This window comes from Bos indicus x Bos taurus, chromosome 20 (assembly GCF_003369695.1).
Source record: "Bos indicus x Bos taurus breed Angus x Brahman F1 hybrid chromosome 20, Bos_hybrid_MaternalHap_v2.0, whole genome shotgun sequence".
Taxonomy (NCBI): Eukaryota; Metazoa; Chordata; class Mammalia; order Artiodactyla; family Bovidae; genus Bos; species Bos indicus x Bos taurus.
In genome coordinates this window covers 48,742,990-48,754,630 of record NC_040095.1, presented here as the reverse complement: position 1 = coordinate 48,754,630, position 11,641 = coordinate 48,742,990, and the positions used below count along the sequence as shown (strand labels likewise).

Genomic DNA, 11,641 nt, shown 5'->3' with positions numbered 1-11,641 from the left:
AAACTCTCTGGGAATATATGGTGACTTATGTGGAACCCAGCACTGGAGAAATCACTGCCCTGAAGAGGGACAGGACAAGAGGCCCACATTAAGGTTAGAGCAGGTTGGAGAAATACTTGTTTGCAGAAAACCATCTTAGTGGGCCACAATGAACGTGTGTAAATGGAATGAAAGTGAATTGAAACACAGGTGTATCACATGAGTGACACTAAGTATATATTGTTTTTAATGTAAGTTAAACTTTTCAAATGTGTGTGTGTGTTGTTGCTGTTCAGTCACTAAGTTGTGTTCGACTGTCTGTGACCCCATGAACTGCAGCACGCCAGGCTCCTCTGTCTTCCACAATCTCCTGGGGTTGGCTCAGATTCATGTCCATTGAGTCAGTGACGTTATCTATTTTATCCTCTGCTGTTCCCTTCTCCTTTTGCCTTCAATCTTTCCCAGCATCAGGGGCTTTCTCAGTGAGTCGGCTCTGACCAAAAGGCAGCCAAAGCACTGGAGTTTCAACTTCAGTATCGGTCCTTCCAATGAATATTCAGGGTGGATTTTCTTTAGGGACTGATTTGAGCTCCTTGTGTGTTTATCTGTATCTATTTCTAGCTGTATATCTATATGTGGCTCTCTGTGTGTACATAGTTACCATATATTTATTTTCTTGTCTAATGTTAGCTCCCTGAAGACATACCTATTAGTCTGTTTTATTCAGTCCTGACACCTAGAGTCAGATTTTATTGGTGCACAATACAATGTATTATTATTATTCAGTGTTTATTGAATACCTGATATTCAGTAGACATTTAATAAATATTTTAATAAATACAAGTATATGTCACTTTCTTAAATACACTATGAAAAATATATTTCCATGATTGCAATAAAACAAAAGTTTGAAATATTATGTTATAATTTTAACTAAAAGAGAACAAGACAGAGCTTAGAAACTAATCCTTCCATTGGCCCCAGTTGGCTATAATTACCTGGAAGAAAGCAAAACTCCATGAGCATTCAAAATGAAAACATGACATATGAGAAAGACAACCACAGTTAAATACCATGAGGAATGGAAATCACCATTAAAGAGAATCAGAGTTAATGTGTGGGTATATGTGTTAATATGGAAAAGAAAAAGGAAAAAGAACATATTGAAGACATGAAGTAGGAATAAAAAGCAATTTTAGTAATAGAAAACAAACAGGGCTATTAGGTATAAAGCTATAATTATTGAAATAGAAATCATCTAGTTCAAATTCCTTTAATTCAAAGATAATTTGGGACTAGAAACTGAGATAGGAATTAATTGTTTCATATCTCTGCATGATTTTTCGATTAATATATGAACATTTGAATTTGCATATGACATGTTTTGTTTTGCCTTTTTGCTATTTCTGAGATATTCTAGGAATAGGAATTTTATTTAGTTCTAAAGAACCATATTTTTGTTTTACTAAATGATTTAAATTTTAGCCAGTCTTATGTGTCAACAAGTTACAGAAAAAAAAAAAAGAAAGAAAAAAAGATGGCATAGAAGGATTTGCCACTTAGAAAAACATTAAAATCCCTGTTAAAAGCTTTATCTTTACTAGTATATTTTAGTTTTAAGCAAAGAATTTCATCTTCATCAGAAAGAATATCAGCTCTTTAGCTGTAAAGAATAAATATACAAGAAAACTTGGACTCTAAAAGATAATAATGTTTGCTTGAATCACATTTTTTCTATATATTCTCTGTGGGAATCTGAAAGACCAAAATCTGAAGACCAATGAGTGGTAAAACACACACATGCACACATCTGCCACACCTTCAGATTTACTAAGAAACAGACTATATGATAAAATTTTCATTACTTGTGAATAGAGACATAAACACAAACATTTCATAGTGCTGCAGCCTGCAGGTAAAGAGAGCAAAGGTAGTTATGCAAGAGAGGAAATCTAAGAGATTTCTTGAGAAAGCACAAGGGAAAGAGGAAAATTTCAACAAATCATAAACTAAATTACCTTCAGTTAGAGATATTCCAGTACTAAAAGCCAAAATACTGAACACGTATCTTGGATTTGATAGTTTTCACAATACCAGTTATAGGAAGGTTGCTTGAAAGAGAAAAGGACCAGAAGTGAGAGAAACGTGGAAACATTTCTCTAGAGGATAATAGATCAAGAAGAGGAAAAAAGGAATGAGGGGTGGAGGATTAAGGATTCTACAGAAATTAGGTAGAAACAAAACTCACCAACTGTTTACCTTCCCCTGCTTATACCCAACATTGAAGAGGTCATCACTTGACTAATATAAACTAAACTGGCTTCCCAGATGGCTCAGTGGTAAGGAATCCATTTGCCAAAGCAGGAGACACTGGAGACATGGGTTTAAAACCTGGATCGGGAAGATCTCCTGGAGGAGGAAACGATAGCCCACTCCAGTATTCTTGTCTGAAAAATTACACAGATAGAGAAGCGTGGCGGGCTACAATCGTTGGGGATGCAAAGAGTTGGACACAGTTGCACAACTGAGCATGCATACACATATACAAAGTGACAGAAGTGGATGTTTTTGAACTTCAAACCTGTGTAGGGGACTTCCCTGGTGGCTCAGTGGTAAAGAAAGCACTTGCCAATGCAGAAGACTTGGATTTGATACCAGATCCGGTAGGACCCCACATGGTGCAAAGCAATGTAAACCAGGGTGCCACAACAATTGAGCCTGTGTTCTAGAGCCTGGGAGCCATAACTTACTGAACCCACCTCATGTGCTGCAACTACCAAGCCCACCTTAAGGCTGTGTGCCCTAGAACCCCTGCTCAGTAATAAGAAAGGCCCCTGCAAGGTGAAGATCATGCACCTCAACTGGAGAGCGGCCATACCTCACCTGAGTAAAGACCTCAAACCAACAAAGAACCACCAAAGCCAAAAAAAAAAAAAAAAAAAGTAGGCAGAATAATGGCTTCCTTAAGGTAAAAACATCTTAATCTTGCATGTTTCTTTACTGGACAAGAAGTTCAGGATGCAAATGGAAATATGGTTACAAATCAGCTGATCTAAAAATAAGAGGTTATCCCAGATTTTCTAGTTGAGCTCAATGTGATAATCAGTTCAGTTCAGTTCAGTCACTCAGTCGTGTCCAACTCTTTGCGACCCCATGAATCACAGCACGCCAGGCCTCCCTGTCCATCACAAACTCCCAAAGTTCACCCAGACTCATGTCCATCGAGTCAGTGATGCCATCCAGCCACCTCATCCTCTGTCGTCCCCTTCTCCTCCTGCCCCCAATCCCTCCCAGCATCAGAGTCTTTTCCAATGAGTCAACTACTGCACAATTGCACTCATGTCACACGCTAGTAAAGTGATGCTCAAAATTCCCCAAGCCGGGCTTCAGCAATATGTGGACCATGAACTTCCTGATGTTCAACCTGATTTTAGAAAAGGCAGAGGAACTAGAGATCAAATTACCAACATCTGCTGGATCATCGAAAAAGCAAGAAAGTTCCAGAAAAACATCTATTTCTGCTTTATTGACTATGCCAAAGCCTTTGACTGTGTGGATCACAATCAACTGTGGAAAATTCTGAAAGAGATGGGAATACCAGACCACCTGATCTGCCTCTTGAGAAATCTGTATGCAGGTCAGGAAGTAACAGTTAGAACTGGACATGGACAACAGACTGGTTCCAAATAGGAAAAGGAGTCCGTCAAGGCTGTTTATTGTCACTGTGCTTATTTAACTTATATGCAGAGTACATCATGAGAAATGCTGGGCTGGATGAAGTACAAGCTGGAATCAAGATTGCAGAGAGAAACATCAATAACCTCAGATATGCAGATGACACCAACCTTATGGCAGACAGTGAAGAAGAACTAAAGAGCCTCTTGATGAAAGTGAAAGAGGAGAGTTAAAAAGTTGGATTAAAGCTCAACATTCAGAAAACTAAGATCATGACACCTGGTCCCATCACTTCATTTGAAATAGATGGGGAAACATACTGTGCATGCTAAGTCACTTCAGTTGTGTCCGACTCTGTGCGACCCCATAGACGGCAGCCCACCAAGCTCCCCATCCCTGGGATTCTCCAGGCAAGAACACTGGAGTGGGTTGCCATTTCCTTCTTCACTGCATGAAAGTGAAAAGTGAAAGTGAAGTCGCTCAGTTGTGTCCGACTCTTCGCGACCCCATGGACTGCAGCCTACCAGGCTCCTCCATCCATGGGATTTTCTAGCAAAAGTACTGGAGTGGGGTGCCATTGCCTTCTCCAGATTCTCCCCTACAGATGGCATTAAGGAACCGAACCTGTTGGACACCTTGATTTTAACTTTTTAAGACCAGTATGGATGTAAGATTTGGACTATAAAGAAGGCTGAGTGAGGAAGAATTCATATTTTAGAATTACATTGCTGGAGAAGACTCTTGAGAGTCCCTTGGATTCAAGGAGATCAAACCAGTCCATCCTAAAGAAAATCAATCCTGAATATTCATTGAAAGGATTGATGCTGAAACTGAAGCTCCAATACTTTGGTTGCCTGATGGGAAGAGCTGACTCACTGGAAGACTCTGATACTGGGAAAGAAATGAGGGCAAGAGGAGAAAGGGGCAACAGAGGATAAGATGTTTGGATGGCATCACTAACTCAATGGACATAAGTTTCAGCAAACTCTGGGAGATAATGAAAGACAATGAAGCCTGGTTTGTTGCAGTCCATGAAGTTGCAAATAGTCAGACTTGACTTCGCCACTGAACAACAACCATCAGATCACTGAAGTACTGAAGTTCTGAACTGCAAGTTAATAAACATTTGCTGTTTTTAATGCACTAAATTTGTGATAATTTGTAACAGTAGCATATCAAAACCCTGTTCCTTGTAGTTTGAATTGACCAACACTTCCTTAGCCTAGGAACCAAGCACTCCACTTGTGACCCTAATAAAAATCATGGGCCCATTTCCTGCCCTACTCTCTCTACTTGTTCCCTGAGTTGAGCTTCATGTTTCCTCTCAGGGCAGACTCTGTACTTTTTTCCAGGACTTATGAGTAATGGATTTCTCTATTTCACTTCCCATGTTGAACCAGGGCTCACCACCCAACACCTTAGGACTTTATGTTACAAATGTTACCTCAGAACAATTGGTTTTATAAGTAGAGTGGATCCAATCAAGCTTGCTATTACCATGAGGAATGCTCTTTAGCTACACATGCCTTATTGAGGGGCTCTCCCAGGTGGGTAACTCTGTCTAGAAAAGGTCCACTCTTACTGGCCTACATGTGCTATTTTTCACTGCATTGTACTGATTGTACTGAGTTTTATCTCAAATTTCCATTCCAAAATGCAAAAATGCAAACTCTGAAAAAAGCAACCAGAATCCTCCTGAACCTCAGAGCACTGATGACTGGAGCTGGTTTCAGGTGCTACAGATGTGTTTTCCACCTACAGGAAAGGGAGTAATGTTCCTCCGCAGGTGTTAGACTTTAGGTGTGTTTCCCAAAGGTACACAAGAACCCAACTACCAACTCTTAGGACAATTGGCTAAGTTTTCACAAGGTCCAATGATGTTGGTTAGTGGTCAAGAGAGGAAAGTGGAAACTTCCTCCCTCCCAAGTGTGGGATACTGTATAAATGTGCCAGGCAGTGACCCTAGAAGGAGGAGGGGGAGGTTCTCTTTCCCTTGCTGTTGTGTTTTCAGGCTGTACCAGAACACTTAGCTCTAAATCCTGCCAGGCTTCTCTGTCTATGGAATTCTCCAGGTAAGAATATTGAAATGGGTAACCATTCCCTTCTCCAGGGGATCTTCTCAACCCAAGGATCAAACCCAGATCTCCTATATTACACACACATTCTTTACTGTCTGAGCTACCAGGAAAGCCCATCAAACTCCTAACCAAATGGGAAATGCCCATAAAAGCAGCCTGGGCACTGCTCAGCACCCAGGCATACCCACACCCCAAAACCCTAATTCTTCACTCTCCAGGTCTAGGTCTGAATGATCCTGATTCCATCACTCTAGGGAAGGCTGACCACATCTCTGTGAGATCTATTGAAACATCCTGGAGAGGGAAGTGACTACCTATTCCCCCACCAGGGGATGTCCACTGCAGATCTTTTCAGGGACCATCTGTCTTCAGATGCAAAATATTTTAAAAGACCTGGTACAGTAGGAGGGGGGTGGGTAGCTAGGGGGCTGATTGACGGTTGGTAGGATAGTGTTTAATACTAACTCTGAACGGTTATTCACTTCCCCAGAAATGAGGCAATTGTCTGGTTTTCCAAGGACCCCAAAATGTGCTGTGCTGTGCTGTGCTCAGTCGCTTCAGTCATGTTTCTTTGCAACCCTATGGACTGTAACCCCCTAAGCTTCTCTGTCCATGGGATTTTCCAGGTAAGAATACCAGAATGCATTGCTATGCCTTCTTTCAGGAGGTCTTCCAGACCCAGGGATTGAACTAGTGTCTCCTGAGTCTGCACTGCAAGCAGATTCTTTACTGCTGAGCCACGAGGGAAGCTGACCCCAATATACATAACCTTCTAAAAGACTCCCAGAATCTGAAGGCCAGATTCTTGAGTGATACTGATTATCCTCACTCCACCCACTCATAAGGGGCCACCCCAGGACCAGGTCAATGAGAATTAAAGCCAAGGGAGCTGCCACCAAGAATCCCAATGCCATCACCAAGTCTTCAAATGAGGAGGGAGAGTCCAAACCAAAGGCACAAGCCCTATAAGAGAGAAAAATCCCTTCCCCTTCTTACTAGGATTTTATGACTTGCAGGAAGCTCACCCTTCTATTACAGTTATTATATCAAAGGCTCAAAGCTCAAGGAAGAGATTGGATGCAGCACAACTCTCCTTAGGTTGATAAGGTCCGGAGTATCTTTCACTCTTTTTCAGAGAGCGACCCAGATGAACCAGATTTCATCTCCAATGATGAGGAGGCCCCAGTCAACTCTGAATCCAGAGAATTCTTGTAGAGTTTGTGCTCTTCCCCTTTGTGGGGACTTCCTATGTCATTCTGGAGGCCACGGAGAGAATAGACATGGTGCCTTCTGCTGGAGCTAATAGGTGTGTGACCATCATCACTGGATCCTCGCGCTAGACTTTGCTGATAGATTTCCCTCAAAATGTTCCATCTCATCACGAGATCTCCTCAGCCAGGTATGTGCTCATCCCCGTGGGGCCACCGGAATCGTAGATTCAAATCAAGGTCTCATTTCTTCTCCCACAGTGCAGTCACTGGGCTCTAGACCATGGACACTTGTGGAACTGCCATCTAGCTTACCAAACTTAGAAGCATAGTGGCTTATTCAAATAGATGCTCTTCAAGTTTTTAAACCGTAAGTGCCCCCCTCCACAAGTGGATATATTTACCCTAAGCTCTGTTGCTGTTGTTGTTCAGTCGCCCAGTCATGTTTGACTCTTTGCAACCCCATGGACTACAGCAGGCCAGGCCTCTCTCTCCCTCATTATCTCCCGAAGTTTGCCCAAGTTGAAGTTCATTGCATCATTGATGTGTCTAACCATCTTATCCTCAGATGTCCTCTTCTCCCTCTGCCCTCAATCTTTCCCAGCATCAGGGACTTTTCCAATGAGTCAGCTGTTTGCTTCAGATGACCGAAATACTGGAATTTCAACTTCAGCATCAGTCCTTCCAACAAGTACTCAGGGTTGATTTACCTGCTCCAGTATTGCTTAATTTCTGGCCCTGGGGTCTCCACCCCTCAACACACACACTAGTCTTCTCTAAGGACTCCTTTGCTCATGCTTACAGGAAACTCCCACCCCTTTAACATTAAAAAGGACAAAAAAAAAAAAAAAAAAAAAGGGCTTCTGTCGTGAGTGGCACACATAGGGCAGCTCGTTTGCTCTACGTGTGGAATCGACATCAAGAGATTTCGGAAGCATAATTTTTGCTAATAGGGCAGCTGGTGATCGTTGGTCCTGGCGCCCTCCCCCCCCCCCCAAAAAAAAGGACATCATTCATGTTCACTTACCAGAGAAATACTCTCTTTACTATTTCAATTTTTCAATGGTCTCTCCACACACTTGTGGCCCAGTTGAGGAATGGATTATAGAATATGACCCTCCTATGTTAGAGAGCCCAAGGGGAAAAACCCCAGCTAAACTGAGTTCAGAATTACAGAAATTTTACTGGCCTAGATGATAGCCCAGTCCCAGCCATGAAGCTAAAGCCAATTGTGTGTTTTAAATGCAACGACCTATTGTTTAATTAAAAAGTTCATTTTCTATAAACAACACTTGATAGAAATCTCCTCATTATCATTACTACCCTGAGATATAAAGATTCTATTATTTTATCCTTACCAAAAATAAAAGCTTGGGTTAAAGAGCACCAACCTTAGAACTGAGCCAATTGTGTTTCCCAGCTCCACTGTATAAAAAGAGTAGAAACTTGGACAATTTTATTTAATCCTCACTTGTATTTCCTCATACATAAAATGGAGATGATAGTAGTACTTACCTTACAGAGTCATTGTGACACTTAAAGGTATATGTAAGACTTTGAACAAACTCTGGAATATTAGGCACACAAATGTTACTTAAAATTATCCTTATCATCATCATCTCTATCATATTAATCATTGCATGTGTGCTAAGTCGACTCAGTCATGTCAGATTCTTTGTGACCCCATGCACTGTAGCCCACCAGGCTCCTTTGTCCATGGGATTCCCCAGGTAAGAAAACTGGATTGGCTTGTCATTTCTTGCTCCAGGGGATCTTCCTGACTCATGGGCAGGCAGGTTCATTACTATTATCATAAATTATACATAACCTTAATATTCTATGTATAAGAACACACATTAAAGATATTCTTAATCATTGATATTTTAGGTCCTTATGTTTACTACTTAAGAGATGCATCACTATATTTTAAATGATTTGGAGAACAACTCTGGCATTTGTCTTTATTTTTCTTACTTTTCAATAAATTGAAAAAAATACATCAATGAAAGCATCAAGGCACAAAAATTGTGTTCAGTGTTTTATATTAATAAGCCATTGAGATAAACTTCACAAAGGAATGAAAACCTATTATGATTACCTTTAAATAAATTACTCATTTCAACAAGAATAAACCAGAAATGGAACCTTACTTATTCTATTCTTATCTCAAAGCTTATAAAAGTGTGCATCAAGTTTGCATTTCCTCCCATCATCTAAATGCTGTCTGCTCAGACTATCGCTTTTGGAAGATGATGTAAAAAAGTTTCGATATATAGCTGGCATAATTGTGCATAGCTGCTGTCAAGAATTCCTAGGCAGAGACTGTCATCTTAAAAGGTTACTGTGACATTTCTAGAATATGCTTTTTCAAATATGAATGAAACATGTTGCCTTTTTGGTTGAGGGTAGAGAAGGCATGGAACCTGACATTTTCCACAGTGCCAAAATTAGAAAACAAAAGATTAGAATGCCAAGATTAATCAATCACTCAACAAGTATTAATGTAATACCTACTTAGGTGTCCAATGCATTGGTTGAAACTAGCATTTTATCAGGTTAAAGTGTTTAACCAAATGCAACCTAAAAATTAAGGAGTTGCTTTAATCTAAATTAGAAAGGTCTAGCATAGAGTGTTCCATATGTTGGCACTGCTAAAGTGCCTACTCCCTTTTGAAAAACTATTTTCTTTGCTCAGAGTCATTACGAAGGCAGAGATAAATTCTACCTGTAAAAAGGTTTAACTCTTTGAATAAACAAATATGAAAGCTATGTAGTTAAGATGTATACATATATCATCATTATGTTGTACACTTAAGCTAACACCATGTTATATATCAATTGTATCTCAATAAAGATGGGAAAACGTAAATAATAATTTCAAATAAATAACTTTGTAGTGCTAAAGTGCTGCTCTTCTAAAAGAAAAGTAGAATGTGCCAGAAGTACAATCAATCACTGTTTCACTGTTTTTCACAACGTTTCATTGACATTGACAAAATCATTTAGTAAAGATTTATTATAAGCTATATTAATAGTGGGGATAATGGAAATAAATGTAAACTGTAACACAGTGGCATAGATTTTACATATTGATTAAAAACTCATTTAAAATCCTCTTGATTGTAAAAGGAGAGAGGCAAAGATCATGGCAAGAGTCTTAGGAAAGCTTCTAAATATTTCACATTGTGTAGGAGGTTTGTTCAGATAAATTTGGGAACGAAGTTGCTGTGCTATTCTTCCTGTGGAGTTGTAAATGTCATGTTCCAAACTCAGGATAGTTCCACAGCTGGAAAAGAACTTTGACAGGTTGTCTACCAAAACTCTTTTATGTTCTTCTTAATTCTTTCCTATGAAAATAATTTAATAAAAAAAGTCTACTGCACTACTAATTTATGCATATTCTAAAAGAATCCCATGTATAATAGTAGTAGAAAGTAAGGTTAAACCAAGTAATTTTATTTGCCTTTTTTTGTTTGTTTTTGCTCTTACTAATTTGAGTTGTGAAATGAGCCTTTTCTCCTCTTTTTTTGCTTGGCTGGTGTCCACATCTGAAAATGACTTAGCTAGTTCAGTATGGAAGTAAATACAATATTTGTAATCTTAAAGAAATAAAAATTATTGTGGAAAGTGGATGAAGAGAGTATAATATGTATAAAAAATGTTTGAGTGGATGAAAAATTATAGAGTTTTGCCGGCTTGTTTTATTTATTTGTTTTGAATTCATATTTGTTTATATTTTTATTTTTGTCTTTAACCATCAGTGTACCTTTAACTCCAAGTATCTTTGTTCATTCACATTAATTCCCTCGGATCATTTTCTTTTTTGTGTGTGAGTTCTTTATTCAAGGTTGTCTCCTGAGTTTGTGCTTGCATGCTCAGCATCTTCAGTCATGTCCCACTCTTTGGGGCCCTATTGTAGCCCATCAGTCCATGGGATTCTCCAGGCAAGAATACTGGAGTGGGTTACCATGCCCTTCTCCAGGGGATCTTCCTGACCCAGGGATTGAATCAGCATATCCTGCATTGCAGGCAGATTCTTTACCTCTGAGCCATGGAGGAAGCATCCGTGCCTAGGTCAATTTACAGGCTATTCTCTTTGCATATCAGTAGCTTGGTATATTTTGGCAGTTTCAACAAGTGAGACATTTAAAAGAAATCAAGAAAATACAAATGGAACTCTATGTTAGTAATCACAGCCAGTAGGAAACAAACAAGAAAAGAATACAAGAAGCAGATCAATTCAAACATTGAACGCCAGTGCCTTTTGGCAAAGAAGCAGAATAGTCTTCCTCAGGGCTCTGGTCTTCTGTTCCCTTTCATTATAATTTTTCTCAAAACTTTCCCTGATCAACTTTCCCTTTACTTGAGTTTTTTGCAGTCTTAATTTCCTGAAAGTCATGTCCCAGACTCCATCCACATCAGAACAGAACCTGAAAAGTTAGTCGGTTTCCTCCTCTAGCACTTAATTTATTTTATGTCAGTTCCCACTATTATAGTTTTCAGCACTTTGTAAATATTCCAAACACATTTACCATATAACTTCATTTAAAACATTGTTTTGACTTTCTCAGATTTGTGTGTCCTTCTCTGCTTCTGTCTTTAATTTGATGTGATATGTTATTTTGGTTGATATAATGAATGATATAATTACTTATCTGGCCTCACTCAGATAAGTAATTGGAAAAGACAGAAGTATCTTAA

The 11,641-nt window shown here is 39.4% G+C and overlaps 1 non-coding gene across 1 annotated transcript; it reads left to right on the top strand.

The window, feature by feature from the left end:
• The first annotated feature begins 7,792 nt into the window (after positions 1 to 7,792).
• LOC113879321 lies at positions 7,793 to 7,925 on the top strand. The gene has a single exon (XR_003507291.1). It is a non-coding gene; the product is annotated as a U11 spliceosomal RNA (small nuclear RNA).
• Positions 7,926 to 11,641: the final 3,716 nt, after the last annotated feature.